General features: G+C 35.8%; 1 protein-coding gene and 1 non-coding gene across 2 annotated transcripts in view; both read right to left on the reverse strand.

Annotated features, from left to right (window-relative positions):
• The window catches only part of TAOK3 (TAO kinase 3), a 182,772-nt gene that overhangs the window by 114,596 nt on the left and 49,246 nt on the right, over positions 1 to 18,930 (reverse strand). The window lies entirely within an intron of this gene.
• TRNAK-UUU (transfer RNA lysine (anticodon UUU)) lies at positions 10,736 to 10,808 on the reverse strand. Its single transcript has one exon. It is a non-coding gene; the product is annotated as a tRNA-Lys (tRNA).

The following is an 18,930-nucleotide window of genomic DNA, read 5'->3' on the forward strand; positions in this document are numbered from 1 at the left end:
CGAGTTCCAAATAACAGACTGAAGCAGTTAATGATTGGAACATTAGAATCACAGGACTCCTAGTTCCTCCTGAAGGGATATAGATAACAATCTGCTGTGTATCTTTGAGTTGTTCTGCAGAAACTAAGACCCCCACCCAGTGGAGGATGGTGACTAAAGACTGAGGCCAGACTGGTTTGAACTAGAGGCTTGATGATTGAGATTCCTGAAACATTACCCGGTTACTTTACCACCAACCAATCAGAAGAATGATTGGTTGAGCACGAGCTGCTCAGGCACCCTGCAGCCCTCATCTATAAGGCTGTCTTAAAAACCCCTTCCCTGAAATCCATCAGGGAGTTTGGGTCTTTCGAGTGTGAGCTGCTCCTTCTCCTTGCTTGACACCCTGCAATAAACGCCCTACTTTCCTTCACCACAACCCATTGTGAGTAGATTGGCTTTGCTGCATGATGGGCAAGTGAACCCAAGTTTGGCAACAATGATCTTCCAAAACCTTTGAAGAATATTCACTTGCTTCAGCACTGTTTTTCCTCCCTTCATTAGGTAAACTTCTTTTAATTTAACACACTTAACACTTAACAGACTCATATAACCCTTTATAGTTATCTTGGGTTCAGAACACAGTACCCATTAAAAAAAAACGATAACAGCTCATAATGGCAAATCAAAAAAGGCCCAAAATGTGTTTTGAGATGCTTTTTATATGTCTATGGTACTTAAGGTTTCCCACAATTTTGTGGACTATTATTAACAGAGTTCTACTTGTGTTCAGTTTAAATTAATAAAGGTTGTTTCTTGTTTTTTTAATTGTTTTATTCTTTGTGGCTGACAACTAGGGGGGAAAATAGTTGCAATATAAATGTATTCCTGCAAGTCTCTGTTGAGGGAGTCAAGCTGATTTGATAGAGCTCAATTTGGGGGCAGTGGGTGTTTTTTGCTTTCTTCTGCATCCATCCCCTTAACCCTGTAATTAAATCCTAATATGTACAAATCAAGCAGGATTACTGGGCAAGAGCTATTTCACGAAGGTATGAATTGCTTCTGTGCTAGTTCTAGAATATCAGCTGGGAAGCATCATCAAAAGGAAATCAAGGCGATTCCTTTGCTGATAAGGATATTGTAATGAATCTCTTTAGGACTATAAACAGTCAGCTCAGTAATGCGAATACCCTTGTGTTCATCTGAACAATAACAATCTCCCCATTTACTATTTAGCAAAGATTTGAAAGAGCAGGACTAAAAGCTCAAAAGATGGAAGGTGTAAAAGAAGTCTCTTTTCTGCTCAGCACTTTGGCAGGCATAATACCACATTTGCATTTGTCTGAGTGGTAACTTCCAAAAGTCTGAGAAAGTAAATGTGAGCTGAATATCAAGCGATAAAAGAGATAATTCTGAGCAACTGAGTGTTTGTGTGTGGATGGTGGGGGCTGAGTACCAAAGAGGTGAGCAATTAAGCACAGTGAAGAAAGATCAGAAAGCTAAAACTCACCCTGAGTAAAGATGAACTCTGAGCAAGTTTTCTAAATCATCTCACCACATTAAATACACACACACTGAAAAAGCTTCAGCACATTTAAGGATATTTTGCAAAGTGCTCTTTTATTCCTGAATTCTGCTATTCTTTCTGTTCGTCAACAATTATATGTGTCCATGGTCTAATTATTTCCTCATTCTCTGCTCATCTCTCTTTCTTAGGAACCTCTTTTTTACCTCCCTCATACAGCCAGAAATGACCAAATCCAGTTCTCCTTCAGTATTTGTGTTTTAGTCAGTTTTATATTTTTGTGCCCCCTCCACTACTATTCATTCATATCTGCCTGGGTTTCCTTGGTGCTTGATAAATGTTAGACAGTATGATGCCACAAGTAGCTGCAAATGTCACCATCAGGAAGCCTTGATTACAGTGACTAAGAGGTGAAAACATCAAAGCAAAATAGCTAATGGAAGCTTAAAAAAAAAAATCCTAGCACTTAGCTGAATGCCTAAGAAGTACACAGAGGGAACTCAATAATAAAAGAAGTTTGCTTCAGTGTTTTTGTGGAAATTTTAAGGATGTTTCTCACCACAGGCAACTTTGTACTTTGAAGCTAGACTCCCCCTAAGCTAGAAGAATTCATGAATGGTGATTCAGCAAAGATTTTTTTTTTCAGTTAAATTTGCAGTTATTAAAGCCTGAAGTTGTGGTAAGGATAAGTCAGAGTTCAAAGCATGACAAGAAAGAGTGCATTAAAAATAAGAAAGGTTGGAGATGATATTATGATATATATTTTTTCTTCTCAGACTATCCCCCTTTAACTTTCACAGAATTACATTACTTATGAACAAAATTTATATTCAAAATTTCTCTTTTAGGATATTTGTATGCTTTCAGATAATTTTCTAGTAGATGTCTTTTGTCATTCTCTGTCCTTATTCACTCATCTTTAAGGGGGGAAAACAAAACAAAACAAAGCATGACTTTCTGCACAGATCAAGGAAGGAAATTAGAGTGACCTGTGCTATCCTCTCAGGAGGCAGAGCAAAAAGGTTAGTAAGAGGAAAAAGTAGGTCAAGCCCTAAGTTTCAGAATGAGCGATAGTCCAGGCTTTGGCCCAGTCTCATCGCTACTGCCAGTTACTGAAGGCAGTTTAAATGCTAGTTGAGAATATTAACTCAGATGCAAGATTACCTGTGTTTGAATCATGCTTCCACCTCTGACTTACAGTATGGTCAAGTAACTGAACTTCTCTAAGCCTCATTTCTTGTGGGTTAATAGGGGTAATAAAAATATCCGAAACTTATAAGATGTTATAAGGATTACACGAGATATTTCAGGTAGAAGGCTGACTGTCACACATCAAATCCCATGTAATAAATTTATTAGCTATTATTGCTAATAAAAATAAATGGCAGGGGCTTTCCTGGTGGTGCAGTGGTTAAGAATCTGCCTGCCAATGCAGAGGACACGGGTTCGAGCCCTGGTCCGGGAAGATCCCACATGCCATGGAGCAACTAAGCCCATACACCACAACTACTGAGCCTGGGCTCTAGAGCCTGCGAGCCATAACTACTGAAGCCCACGTGCCACAACTACTGATGCCCACGCACCTAGAGCCCGTGCTCCGCAACAAGGGAAGCCATTGCAGTAAGAAGCCCACGCACTGCAACAAAGAGTAGCAGCCGCTTGCCGCAACTAGAGAAAGCCCGTGCACAGAAACGAAGACCCAAAGTAGCCAAAAATAAATAAATTAAAAAAAAAAAATAAACGGCAGTTCTTGTTTTCTATGTCCTATAAACAGTGTGTTCTTAAAGAAACAGGGGACACCTTTCTAACTCCTCAAAATATCTCTTACATTAAACATTCTTTTGTTGTAGTCCATTCTTAAAGAAGATAATCACATTATTTATTGCCAGGGAGATGGTGTGCTTAAGATGCGGGTGCTCTGTACTGGAAAAATCCAAAATGAAGAAAGAATGCTGTTGGTTACCTGCCTAACAGCCATTTCTTCCCATTATTCTGCTGACAGAACAATTTTCTGCCCTGTGACGATACAAAATAAGCCTTAATAGGTATAAGCTAGTTGTAGTAATCGTTTAATTGTCATTGCCAGTGATTGATCTAGGGGTAAACATGTGCCCCAGTTTTGCCCAGTGCAACCTGAGGGGATGTCTGCTGGAGGCTCTGAATACTAGTACCTAATAAAAATGAAATCTCCCCCATCTGCAGGAAGAATTAGTAAATTAGCAGTATTTGTCATGTATCCAGTGTGTACAATTATGGTAAAATAGTTTCAAATAAATATAAAATTTCCAACAGCTCTCATTAATTTTTTCACAGTATGTTTCTAAAATGACAGGGGACAATAAGTAAGTTATTAACTAAAGGGAAGTAATAAAGACACATCTCAGATTGACTTTTCTACCTGTGGTAGACTTGTGTAGGATTAGGCATGTATTTGTGTATCCCTTGGGAATAATACTGTATCAGCTGATGTGAGTTAAGACAAGGAAATGGAAAAGAAAAAAGTTAAAGATGGTTTCAAGTCTGAGTGATTAGGATGATGAAACTGTCACAACTAAATCACTAATAGGGAGTACATCCTGAGGTAATACTGATGAGGTTTGTTTAAAATAGGTTGAGTTCAACATGAGAGCAAGATAGCTCAGGGGAGGCAGTTGGAGAAATGGGATACAATGTCAATTCTTTTTTTTTTTTATTGAAGTCTAGTTGATTTACAATGTTTCAGGTATACAACAAAGTGATTGTTTTATATATATAAAACACACACACATATATATTCTTTTCTAGATTCTTTTCCATTATAGGTTATTACAAGACATTGAACATAATTCCCTGTGCTATACAGTAGGTCCTTGTTTATTTTATATATAGTAGTGTGTATCTGTTAATCCGAAACTCCTAATTTATCCCTCCCCACAATGTCAATTCTTAAAGTGTTGATTTTGGTGTCACTAGCATAGAACTGCCAACTGAAATCATGGATGCACTCTACAAGGGAGAGTAGAGTGTAAAGAATGCGCACAGAACTAATATCTGAGTCCTCTAGAACAAGCTCAATTACTTTAACTGGTGGTTCTACCATGTACTAGCTAAATATGTGAAACTGCTAAGTCACTGAAGAGTTCTAAGTCTCATTTTCCTCACCTGTAAAAGAAAAATAAGAATAACTACCATATCAAGTGTTTGTGAGAAATAAATAGCATAATGAATTAGCACGATGACTAATATACACATTCTTAAGCATATGTTTGAGGTCAGAAAGAGGAAGAACCATGAAAGGAGGCAGAGAAGAAGTGATAGGTTCATGCATTCATTCGTACATAAAACAAACCAAAGTGTATCAAGTATCTACAATATTTAAGGCATTGAGCTGGAATAGAACCCAGAGAGGATAAAGTCATATTCAGTTCAAATTCAACCAACATTTGTTGAGTACTTTCTTGTGTCGGACATTATGATATGCTTTCATTTATCTCACTTAAAGGATATAATGCAAGGTGGGAGATTCTCCAAAGAGATCAGGTGGACAAGTTAAATAAAGACTTAGAAAAGACGATTAACATTGGCAAAATAAAAATTATTGGTGATCTTTGAGAAAATCGTTTCGGTTTGCCAGAATGGGGTTGGGATGGGAAGAAAAAAAGGAAAGGAAATGTAGGCTGGGGTGGGGTGTGGGGGGCAGGGGTGGGGTCAAGTGGTTTACAGACACACTAGGGTAAAACAAGAGAGTAGTACTGGTTTTTGTGGATGAATAGAGACTTGTGCATGCCTGAAAAAAAGAGAGAAGAGGTCAGTGGAAAGGAAGAGACAAGGACAGCTAATACCTAGCCTTTTTTTTTTTTTTAAATATCTTTATTGGAGTATAATTGCTTTACAATGGTGTGTTAGTTTCTGCTTTATAACAAAGTGAATCAGTTATGCATATACATATGTTCCCGTATCTCTTAGGCATTTTTTTAACTGTGACAAGGAAATACTCAGATACACTTGAAAAAGAAAACATTTTCTGCACAAGTTAGTCACTCAATGAATGAAAAACTATTCAATACTTTGGTAGACTTGGTTTGATAAAGAGACATGGAAGAGACAGAGACTTTTCTTAACTATGACGACTTCTTGAGATTTTAAGAGGATAGAGAAAAAAATTTTTCTACAAGTGAAAATCTTATTATCCCAAATCCTATTCAGTAAAAGTATTCTTCATAACCACATACAGTGTGTGCCGAGATCTCAGGGGAAGGTGAGTGGAACTGTGCTCTACTGTCAGTGAGAATATCTTCAGCACCACACTCCTCACCCCATTTTATCTCAAGGGCCAGTGGACCCTACCAAAACACCAAATGTACTTCTAAACACTTACCCAAACAGAAGGACAGATCCAGGACCAGAAAAGGGATAAGTGAAGTACCTGATGCCATTTCCATTCCTTCATTGACTGCCTTCCACTTATTCCTTCACTAGAGAGAAGAGCTTGGCCCTGTTTCAACTTTGGCTCCTACAGACTAATATGATTTTAATAAAAGATATATTATAAACCCTAACCACTTTTCTTAAAATTGTAACCTCCCCCATTGTCCATCTTCTCTGCTTTTATACTCCAAAGCATTCATCACCTTCTAATACACTACGTGCTTAATTTGTATGTGCTCTGTCTCCCCCTTCTAGAATGTAAACTTCTTAGGGAAGGTTTTTTAGTCTGTTTTGTTTACTACTGCATCTTCGATGGCTGAAACAATGTTGGACAGATAGTACTCATGCAAAATATAGTTGATGAAAAGCTGAATAAATCAATCAATTCCATCATAACAAAAACAATGTTGTAAAAAGTTTCTTTTGCATGGACTATGTTCCATTTTTCCTGTGTTAATGTTACTTTGCAAATCTCATATTATTTCATATTAATTGCGTTTTCTCAATTAGACTGTAACTTTCTGGAAGATAGCTCCACATATTATTTTTAATTATTTCCTTATTGCTCTCATATTTTAAATGCTAGCTAATAAATAAAGTCTAGTTAACTCTTCTTTACATTCCTGGTCCTTCCCTTTCCTTTTGGTGCCTCACGCCAATGCCACTTTGCTGGAGAGAGTTTGGCACCATTTCAGCGAAGTCACTCTCCACACTGCTTTGTTATCAAGTGATTGAACAGACTATGGTTTTAAGTTGTTGAAATGGCAAGCAGTGTTTTTCAAACAGAATTCTTTTATGAGTTCCAATGCAATAAAATAGTTCAGTGATTCAACAGGCTGAATTACATTTCATTCACTTAGATGGAAATTCCACTATAGACAACTGAAGAGAACTTACTTCTCTCTTATTTTTATTCTCCAGATACTTCACATTTGGTGAGATTTCTCAGATTGAGTACTTGAACCCTCAAAGGTCTCAGAATAGACAGGGACTATTTGAACTAGGCTAACTACAGAGTATTTTAACCAAAAAGAGGCTTTCACTACTTGGTCTTCAATGACTGATTGCCTGTTCCTAGACTTCTTGGTATGATATTTGATTATTTCTTCATAACTCAGTTTAGAAAAATTACCATAATTTATGGTTACAAATAAGGAATTCCCTAAGTATTCTTTAACAAGTTTGTAAGGTTGCAATGTTCTCTAAAAAAAATGAATGTAACTGGAAATTAAGACAATGTGAAAATTAGCCTCTGATAAATATCATTTCTATTGCTTTAAGGTTTTTGATTTTTTGAAAGTCACACGAGTACAACCTGTATTTCAGTTTGTTTTAATCTGTGGCATTTTTAGCAATTTGTTCAGACAGCATTCTCAAATCTCGATGTGCAACAAATTTAGGAAAACTGATTGGGCCTAAGGACTTCAAGAATTTCCATTCAATATTATAAAATTATGGCCATTTCTTCCTCATTTACAGTTGATATAAGAGGCATATGGGGGCTTCCCTGGTGGCGCAGTGGTTGAGAGTCTGCCTGCCAATGCAGGGGACACGGGTTCATGGCCCGGTCCGGGAAGATCCCACATGCCACGGAGTGGCTAGGCCCGTGAGCCATGGCCACTGAGCCTGCGCGTCCGGGGCCTGTGCTCTGCAATGGAAGAGGCCACAACAGTGAAGAGGCCTGCGTACCGCGCGTCCGGGGCCTGTGCTCTGCAATGGAAGAGGCCACAACAGTGAAGAGGCCTGCGTACCGCAAAAAAAAAAAAAAAAAAGAGGCATATGGCAAACTAGAAAGAACATGACACCTAGAGTTAGAAAGGGATATATTTAAATCCTACTCTGCTATTTATTAATATGGTCTTCAGCCTGCTACTTGGAAAGGCAACCACAATTAAAGGCATGGTGTTTTGATTAAAACAGAACTGCATTCAAGTCCCAGATCTATCCCTAACTAGCCATATGATCATGGGCAAGTTTCAAAACTCTCCAAGGTTCAGTTTCCTCATCTGTAAAATGGACACAATAAACATATCTAACCCATAGGACTGTATATTGTGAAGATTAAATAATACAGTGCATGTAAAGTGTTCAACAAGGTGGCTGGCACAGAATAAGCATTCAATGAATTCCATCCATTACTACTAATAAATGAAATAATTCAATGTGATAGTCTGTGTGGAGCATATATATAAAGTATGAAGTACTTAAGTGTTAAATTTTTACTATTCTATATGTCAAAAATGGGCTCAATTGCCCATAATTCAATTATTCCCCCCTGCTGCTCTGGATATAGTAATAACATTCAATATTATATTAGAACTAAGGATTTGATCAGTCTTCTTTGACTGATATTTAAATTTTGTCACAGAAACCACTTTTAAGTGATTTTGTCCTCTATAAAGAGGACATCATAATTTCATAAAATAAAAAAGAATGTGTAAAGGATCCTATGTCATTGTTTGAATCAGATTTTTCATGTTCTATCCTTTATTTACCAATGACTTTCATTATATCAATACTGTGCCTAAAATTTTCATCTTGACTTATTTTATCTTTAAGTATTGTGAATGGAATGAAATTTTTTTGTATTCTTCTCCTTTTTTAAATTCATACATGTTTCCCTAAAGTCCTTGACTCTAAAATTAATATGGATCTGTCCTTTTATTTAGTGGACACTAATGTTCATTTTAGAAATATTATTTATGCCTAGAATAAATTAAGCCACAATGGTAGGTTCCATCTTTAAAAGGCAATTATTTTACATACTATACTTTGGGCCTCAATCATTTGATTGTAAACTATATATATTTAACATTAAACTTTTGCTCTGAGAGTCTGTTCTAGATCAGCACTTTCAATTAGAATGTTTCATGATGATGGAAACAGTCTACATTTGCACTGTCCAATATAGCAGCCACTAACCACACGTGGCTATTGAGCACTTGAATTGCGGCTAGTGTGACCAGGGAACGGAATCTGCAATTCTGTTAAATTTTAATTAAATTGTAATTTAAATAGCTACCTGCCTAGCAGCAACCAGTTGGACAGCACAGTTCTAGACAGTTCAAAAAACACTGGTAATTATGTTGAAAATGAATAATAATGATTCTCATAACTAAACTATAAAGCTTGTATCACTGCTGCCTCAGGCACTGTTGACACATCTCTTGACTAACTGTGCAAGAAGTACTGAGGTTTCAGCACTGTTCTACCACTTTATAAATCAACCTTCCACTAGCCCCTCCCTCCCCACCATCATTGGTGGCCTCATACTCTCTCTCTGAAATCACTTGAAAAATGAAAAGTTAGGATCTAAATATCTAACCAGTAGTCTAACTCTGACCCTAGGCTCCTATGGTAATTCAACTGTTTTTACTGGCTTAACCTCTGAGGGATGGAGGTATTGTCACCAATGCCATCTCTATCATATACCTTCTCCTCAGACTAGTCACATTTAGTTAGCTCTTGACCATGCTGTCTTTGCTTTAAACAGGAATGAAACAGAACCACAATAGGAAACAGGAACTGTTACATTTAGTTATCACATAGCAGTGAGAGTGTATATGTATATGTGTGTTTTCACAGGGTCTGGGAGAGCAATTATACCTACCCCTTCCTTCCTCCTCCTGTTAGACAAATTTCCAAGCACTTGATAGAAGAGTCCCACAACTAGCTAGAAGTAATGGCTTCCTCCCTGAAATCTTAGTGAAGTTCAGGGAGTCTTTCCTAAAAGATTTCTAAATGCTTAACTCCATGCAAGGAAATGGTATTTTATTACTCAAACACTACAAATGTTAGGCTGCATACTGCTCCAGTGAGTAGTTTTAAGACTTGTTACTATCTTCACTGGTCATAGTAAAAAAGAGTTTGGCACTGCAAGGTAGACACTGGTACTTGTTCTCAATAGCTGCTTGAAAAAGGCTGCTAGAATTAAGTTTGGTCTCTTTTTACATTTAATAAGAACATTAAAGCTTACATATGGATAGAGTGCTTTCTTTCACATACTTAATCACATTCAATTATTTTAACATCCTGGTAAGATGGGAAGATGTAATGATTACTCTGACTTTTTTATGAGTGGCATTTGATTCCCAGTTTCTCACATTTTCTGGTATACCAGTATTTCTACATGGCAAGAGTGCTACCCAACAATGGCTCTGGGAAAAAGTAGACACTGTAGAAAAAGTCTATGATCCACTTCTTTATGATATTTATGTGCAATTAACTGAGCTCTCAAATTTAGTCCCTGAATCATTTTCATTCCCTTCTTTGTATATTACATGGTTTTAAAATGTTTTAAAGGGAAATATAAAAATTATCCATATTTTGCTTGGGAAGATTTCTATTATTTGTCTATTTAATATATAATATCTATTTGATGTAATCCATTAAATGTTTATAATCATCCTTCTATTATATTGTTACTAGTCATATAAATAGGTTTACCACATTGCTTGGTGATGTTGGTAGCTCTTTTCTCCTAGTTTAGGAGACAGCATGGAGAAAGGATTTAAAGTATAGGACAGAAAGAAGTCAAGAATATGTAAGCCATTTAGTGAAGATAACCTTAATATGTTCTGAATTTTAGAGTTTTAGGGCAGTTGGAAAACTAATCACATTCATAAGACATTTTATAACTACATTATTTCCTCAGTAAATCTGTAAATAATAGCTACTGGCTATATCTACAGAATTTGTGTAGATATTCAGATTGCCTATAGTGCTACTTTTTCTTATAAATGTTTTGTGGATATTCATGCAAGTTTTAAAAATTTTTTATTTTTTTTATTTCGTGGCCACACCACGCAGCTTGTGGGATCTTAGTTCCCCAACCAGGGATCGAACCTGGGCCCTCGGCAGTAAAAGTGCAGAGTCCTAACCACTGGACTGCCAGGGAATTCCCCAGGCTTTTTTTTCTTTCAATGTACAATTAATGAACTCTGTCCAGAAAAGGTCTGTATTGGCCTTTCCTTCAAAATTAAAGCAATAAAATTGCAAATCTGTTGTCTCAGTAAAAGTAGGAACTAAAAGAACTCACAAATAAGTTTGTTCTAATGATATCTGTCTCAGTAAAAGTAAAGGCTAAAATAATTCATAAATAAGTTTGTTAAAAGGATTTTCATCGTTAAGTAGGGAAAACTCTTACCAGTGCTAGATTAAAAACATGGTCTTGGGCCATCCCCTGTAGAAATGTCACAAGACTAAGGAGAATTCATCTCATTTAGAGATGAATAATAATAAGAAGGAAACAGCATCAAATCTCTGTAAAGATATTATAAAAACGAAACATAAAGAAATAGGAAAAAGAAGTGGGCAGGTGAAGAACCCTCTTCAAAACAATGTCATAGATAAGATGGAAGCAGTGTTAGAACATACCAAAAATGAATTAAAAAAAAAAAAAAGGAACTCAATGAAATAACTGCTGTATAAAACAGGAGCTCATAGCAGGGATATAAGAGTTAAGCCAAAAAGGGAGTGAAAAATGAATTGGCAGAAGTCAAGAGAGACGTGGGAATAAAATAAAACCACTACTGAAATGCAGCCTGCACTGGAAGCAGGACTAAGAACTTGTAATGCTGAAGAAAGCGTGGTATAGAACTGAGAAAACTAACCAAAGGGGCCTGAAAAAAGTTTAAAAAATTAGCGATTTTAAAGATGAACATATTCATAATCAGCATCCTGGAAGAGAATGGAAATATAATAAAAATTTTAAATTGAGATAATTAAAAAGAAACTTTCTAGGAATAAGACTTAAAGCTACATACAGATTGAAAGGGTCCACAGTATCCCAGAGAAAATGATCATAGAATAATTAAACACTGAAACATGTCTTAATTAAGCTACTAAATTCCAAAGATTAAAAGAAAAAAATTCTTCAGGCATTCAGGCAAAAAGCCCCAAGAATAAGTCTAAGAATATTTGCAACCTAAAGACTACCATAAATCCAATATTCTTCCACTTGAATTACTGGTTTAAGAATTAACATTCAACATCAAAATAGTTTTTCATGTGTGTATTACTTATTTCATAAAAGAAACCTTAGACAAAAATTATAGCTATAGAAAATTAAGTTAAATAAGTAATACTTATTTACTTAGTTGAATAAAACTGTAAAACCTAAGTGATTCCTTAGCATTAAGGAATAAAATTTTTAAGAAAATCTAGTACCTTAATTTATAATTTAACATTTATTAAGACTAGTTAAAAGTTCATAGAAGAAATATGGTTAAATTACATAAGCAATTGTGATTTTTAAAATAAGCAACAATGCCATAATTTTCGATTATATTAGTTACCCATGTTTCTATAATCTATAACCAGTCATGTATATTTTTTTCTTTTTCTTTTTAAAATTTATACTAGGGAAGCAACCACACAGCACAGGGAGATCAGCTCAGTGCTTTGTGACCACCTAGAGGGGTGTGATAGGGAGGGTGGGAGGGAGATGCAAGAGGGAGGATATATGGGGATATATGTATATGTATAGCTGATTCACTTTGTTATAAAGCAGAAACGAACACACCACTGTAAAGCAATTATACTCCAATAAAGATGTTAAAAATAATAATAAAATAAATAAATAAATTTATACTGGAGTATATAGTTGATTTACAATGTTGTGTTAAGTTTCTGCTGTTAACCAGTCATGTCTTGAACAACTGAAATAAAGTGAGATATTTTTCTTGGGGTAGGGAAGTGGATAGTTGTCAGAGAATAGCTTCTTAAAATTATTTATTTATTATAGGTTTATTATTAACATCTAATTCAATAGACATCACAACTTACAAATGTTTTATAATTGAATTATTTACAAAATCCGTAAGACAGCTTCTGTTAGCTTCATTTTACAAATGACGGAATGAAAACAAAGCTAAAGGAAACTAATTGCCCAAAGTTGCATATTCAATCAACAGAAACAGAAGAGTATCACTTCTACTATGAATTTTTTGTTTGTCTCTTTAGTCACAGCCTTGCACTCTTACATTATTTTTGGTCACTGAATAACACCGATCTGAAACAGAGGGCTGTAATATCATGATCTAGCACAACAAAATCACGTTAAGAGTGCTGAAAGATTGGGGGGGAAATACATTTGGGAAACACAACAGATGTGAATTCCATCAATCAAAAGCACTTATCTGCAGAGGCTCTATTCTGCTGAGTCTTGTATTAAAAACCAGAGTGAAAATGAAACTGACCAAAAGAAAAAAATCCTTATCATTAAAGAGGGTGAAAATGAAGAAAAGGTGCTAAACCGCTATTAATTAAAGAGTTAAAAGCAAACAAAATGACATCTTTTAAAAGTGACAGTTTAAAACTCATATATAATAGATAGCCAACCACCTACGGGAAATGCTGGATCCCAGTAGAAAGGTCGGGCAAAGCATTACAGAAAGAAGGTGTTTTCAGCTGTATTACAAAGAAAGAAAGGCCATTTCATAACTGGGACATCTAAGATCATTGTCAATAGCAACCCATTTACAAGGTTGTATTAGATACTTTAATGGTAATTTTTTACACAAGAGAAATGACTAAACTGTCATTTGTCAGTAATCTGAGGCCAAATATTTCGAGAAATGAAAACCCACCATTTTACATTAAAGGAAAACAAAGACAACTTCTTATGAAGAATTCAAACTGGAATAAATAATTACGGCTCATCTAATTTGGTGACTCAGTCCAAGAAGTTATTTACCATCATTGCCCTTGAAGTTCTCTTTGCTCTTTTGCAAAGTTATTTGTTAAAGTTTTCTCCACACCATGACTTTAATCTTGTCTGCCTTTCTCCAGAAGTAGTAAAATGAATGGTACTGTTAGTGGAGAAAACGAAGCCTAAGATGGAATTTCTAGGCCTTTCCAAGACCACAAAATGCAAATCTTTTAGCAGTGACATTTTAATTTCCATCACAGAACACACCATCCATATATCTTCTACAGTTATAACTGTATATTTGTCTAGGATTTCCTGAAATTAACATTACAGGAAGTCTCCAGCTTGCAAAAGTGTTGGGTTCCAAATGTTCACTTCCAAGTTAAGTATCTGTTTTTATCCACAAATCAATGTTTCATAAGAAATTTAGGTTAGTTCACAGAGTTTATTAACCACAATGCAAATCTAATACCTTACTTTGCATTTCAAAATATCTTTAAAAGTACAGTTGAAATACAACTAATTATGTAAATCAGAAAACATTCACTTAAGTAATAATTTTTAAACTATATATTGAACTAAGATAGAGTGCATAAAAATGATATAGTAAATGGAGATGAGACTATTTTGAACTGAACTTTTGGATTACTTAAAGACTTTAGGGACTACTGACATTAGTCCTGTATTAGATCTAATTTCATTGAAAAGTGTATAGCTCTTTTATCTCACAACACACAATTTATCGTTAGCACTAAAATCACAGAACATCAAGGTTAGAAAAGACCTCAGAGATCACATTCAGTTTGACCTTACTTTGGAGGTGGAGAAACAGACTCAGATGGATAAGTTACCCAACCAATTAGTTCTGGAGCTGAAACGCCATCCTAATTTTCATCCTGTATCTTTTCCATTATAACAATGCTTAGCAGTCACTATCAATGTCATATTTTTGCTCAGAAATAAAGTAAAAAGGAAAAATTACTATAACCATTTTATCAGTGTAATTTAGCATTATCTAGTGAAGTTGGGGATGTGCATACTGCATGACTCCCACATGGCCACATGAATATTCATTAAGGCATTGTTTGTTATGGTAAAAAATGAGAAACAACTTAAATATCCATCAACAGGGAATAAAATAACTATGGAATAATCATCTGATGTAAATCATACCATAGTTTATTTTTAAAATTTCATTATTTTATTTTATTTTTTCTATTTTGACTGTGCTGCACAGCACATGGGATCTTAGTTCCCCGACCAGGGATCGAACCTGTGCCCCCTGCACTGGAAGCACAGTCTGAAACACTGGACCGTCAGGGAAGTCCCTGCCACACCTTAGTTTAAATCAACTGCCATACCATTTGATTTAAATTTTTCATGTAGAAGTCTCAAAAACATAATGAAAGAAAAATCAAGTTGAAGAATCGTATTATGGTATATTGAAATTTATGCAAATTTCAACACAAGATCTATATATATTACTTGTAGAAGAACACATATAATAAGAGTACAAATTGGAAGGGAAGGGATACACACCAACTTCAGAAGAGTGGATGGAACTTGAAAAGGAATGGAACTGGGGAGGGGTACAAAGAGGACTTCAATTATATAATGTATTTCTTTAAAAAATTAATTCTGAGAGATAGGTTCATAGATGTTAGTTATAGTCTACATGTTTGAAATACTTTAACATTAAAAAAAAAAATCCTCCTCCCCCAAAAGAGGAGGATCTAAAAATGGACGAGACTAGATTGAACAGTTACTTGAGGTGTTTATGAGTCTTGGGAAAGAGTGAATTACGTATATGTACGTAAGAGAGAAAAGTTTTTGGGGGTAAAATTAACTAAATTGTGAGTGTAAATGACAAACAAAATTGATGGAAAAATAGTAAATAAAGGAGACTGTGAATTTTGGATTGGATAATTCTTCAAGTTCACCATGAGCTGGTTGGTATTGATGTAGGACAGTTCAGTTGCTCCTGGGATATTTTTAGGGTGGCAAGAAAAGGAAGGTTATTATGAGGTATTAATGCCAATAAGGGCACTGGCAAAGATCACAAGGTGGATGAGATGGGACATCACATATATGTGACCTAAAGGCTGTTTCTAATTATTTAATTTCTTAGATCTCCCCTCAATTTATTCATAATGCTAATGTCTAAAATATAGAAAGAACTCCTACAACTCAACAACATAAAAAACAACCCAATTTAAAAATGGGCAAAGGATTTGAATAGATATTTGCCCAGAAAAGACATACAAATGGCCAAAAAGCACTTGAAAAAATGCTCAACACTATTAGTCATTAGGTAAATGTAAACCAAAACCAGAATGGCTATAATTTCTTTTAAATGGAAAATAAGTGTTGGCAAAGATGTGAAGACATTTGAACCCCCTTACATTGGCAGTAGAAATATAATAGTGCAGCTGCTATGGAAGACACTTTGCTGGGCCCTCAAAAAGTTAAACATAGGGACTTCCCTGGAGGTCCAGTGGTTAAGACTCCATGCTTCCACTGCAGGGGGAACAGGTTCAATCTCCGGTCTGGGAACTAAGATCCCACATGTCACACGGTGTGGCCAAACAAAAAAAAAAGTTAAACATAGTATTACCATATGCATACATCCAAAAGAACTGAAAACAAGGACTCAGATACTTGTGTACCAATGTTCACAGCAGTATTATTCATAGGCAAAACGTGGAAACAGCTTGTGTCCATCAACAGATGAACAGATGAAAAAAATATGGTTTATACATAAAAAGGAATATTATTCAGCCATAAAAAGAAATGAAGTTTTGGTACATGACACCCCATGGATAAGCCTTGAAAATATTATGCTAACTGAAATAAGACAGACACAAAAGGCTGGATATTATATGATTCCACTTGCATGAAATATCTTGAACAGGCAAATTCATGCACACAGAAGTAGATGAGTGGTTACCAGGGGCTGGGCAAAGAGTGGGGAATGGAGAGTTAGTGCTTAATGGGTACAGAGTTTCTGTTTGGGATGAAAAAGTTCAAGAAACAGTGGTGATGTACCCAAAATTATTTGCTTGGGATAAATTTCTACAAGTGGAATTGATGTGTCAAAAGGTATTTTTAATAACTACAATACTTAGCCTTACTCTAATTTACATTTTTAGATTATTAATAAAGCTTAACATTTTCCCACTTAATGATGAACTATATGTAATCTCTTTTAATCACATGTCTAGTCAAATATAGGAGAACAGGTCTAGTGAAATTTAGTGATCTTGTAAAGGCTTATGACCTCTTCATGTTTTGAAAGTTAGGTTTACAGAAGTTTTTAAAATCATCACTTCTTGAAGCTGATGCTGCCAGCACATGAATAATGAAACAAGACAGCATATTGAGAATGCCAGGATACCCAATAAGATATTACATCCTTTTTTTTTTCTTTCTGTTCCCCTTGTTAAAATATGTCTTTTTGCCTAGGGGATGAGATATTTGTTTTGGCACAAGCCCAATAGCTTCTTGCTACCATTTCATATACACTTTGTTTCACATTCTTGATTATCAACCCATCTCCCTGCAATCTGTTGGAAGCACAGAGCAAATAAGTTTATCAGCTCATAGTCATGACTAGCATTTTACAAATAACATAATTTGTAATAATTATGATTAATTAGTTACATGCTGGTCAACCACACCAGTAAGCTCATTGATACAAGGGCTGTTTTACTGTGAAGGAAACAAAAAAGAAACAGCAAAATGGACTTTCCATTAGCACACTGCTTTGAAGTAAAGGGGCCCTTTCGCTGATGGGAGTTGATGAAAAAATAGGGTCCCCAAGCTGTAATATTTCAAAGTCAGAGTAGATTAATTTAAAATGAATCACACTATTTATAATGATAATTACAGCATGGTTTACAGTAGAAAACATTTGGAAACAACCCAAATGTCCATCGAAAAGAAAGTGGTACAACTACACTTGACTACTGTGTAGCTAATAGAACCAGAGACAGATTTATAGCAAAGATGTCCTACAATGTATTGTTAAGTAAATAGTAATAGGCATGATATGATTACATTTTAAAATAACATTAATTGGGACTTCCCTGGTGGCGCAGTGGTTGGGAATCTGCCTGCCAATGCAGGGGACACGCGTTCAAGCCCTGGTCCGGGAAGATCCTACATGCCGCGGAGCAACTAAGCCCGTGCGCCACAACTACTGAGCCGGCGCTCTAGAGCTGTGAGCCTCAACTACTGAGCCCACGTGCCACAACTACTGAAGCCCACGCACCTAGAGCCCGTGCTCTGCAACAAGAGAAGCCACAATAAGAAACCCGCGCACCACAACAAAGAGTAGCGCCCGCTCGCCGCAACCAGAGAAAGGCTGCGCGCAGCAACAAAGACCCAATGCAGCCAACAATAAATAAAATAATGTGAATAAAATAACATTAATAATATGAACAATGTTAAAGATAAAATAAAATTTAGAACAATATGCTTCAAATTGTTTAGTGACTATACCTGGTGGAGGAAAGGTTGGTATAACTGGTAACCTGTATTTGATTGGGAGCATCTACTTTCTATACTGTGTATTGCTGTATCATTTAAAATACAAGCAAGTATCTTTAATTAAAAATAATTTTAAACAACAAAATTAGTAATTCTGCCTTTGACTCATAATTAAAATGTGTGCTACAGCAATAAGTTAGATTACAAAATATTTCAAGAAAGAAATCATAACGTAAAATTCCAGGAAAATAATTTCCTACCATCACTTATATTTTTACTAAGTAAATAATTTCTTTCTTTTTTAAAAAATTTATTTAGTTAGTTTATTTATTTTTTGGCTGCGTTGGGTCTTTGTTGCTGCACACGGGCTTTCTCTAGTTGCGGCGAGCAGGCACTACTCTTTGTTGTGGTGCCCGGGCTTCTCATTGCAGTGGCCTCTGTTTCAGAGCATGGGCTCTAGGTGCGCAGGCTCAGTAGTTGTGCCGCATGGGCTTAGTTGCTCCGTGGCATGTGGGATCTTCCCGGATCAGGGCTTGAACCCTTGTCCCCTGCACTTGCAGGCGGATTCTTAACCACTGCGCCACCAGGGAAGCCCTAAGTAAATAATTTCTACGTTCTTTCTTGTTTCACTTATCTGCTTGAGATAGAAATCTTGCTTTTAATCAGTGAGGTCCTTATGATATGACCTCACTATTTTTACAATGAGCATATATATTTTTAATTTTGTTAGAAAGAAAATGTATACACACACAGACACAGATAAAGAAAAAGAAAACAGCGTATACGAAAAGATCCCATTAACAACTGTATTTACAGCAACCACCCCCCAAAATCCAGGGATAAATGTAATAGAAGTAGTGTACAGGAACTAGATGGAAAA

This window comes from Kogia breviceps, chromosome 15 (genome assembly GCF_026419965.1).
Source record: "Kogia breviceps isolate mKogBre1 chromosome 15, mKogBre1 haplotype 1, whole genome shotgun sequence".
NCBI lineage: Eukaryota > Metazoa > Chordata > Mammalia > Artiodactyla > Physeteridae > Kogia > Kogia breviceps.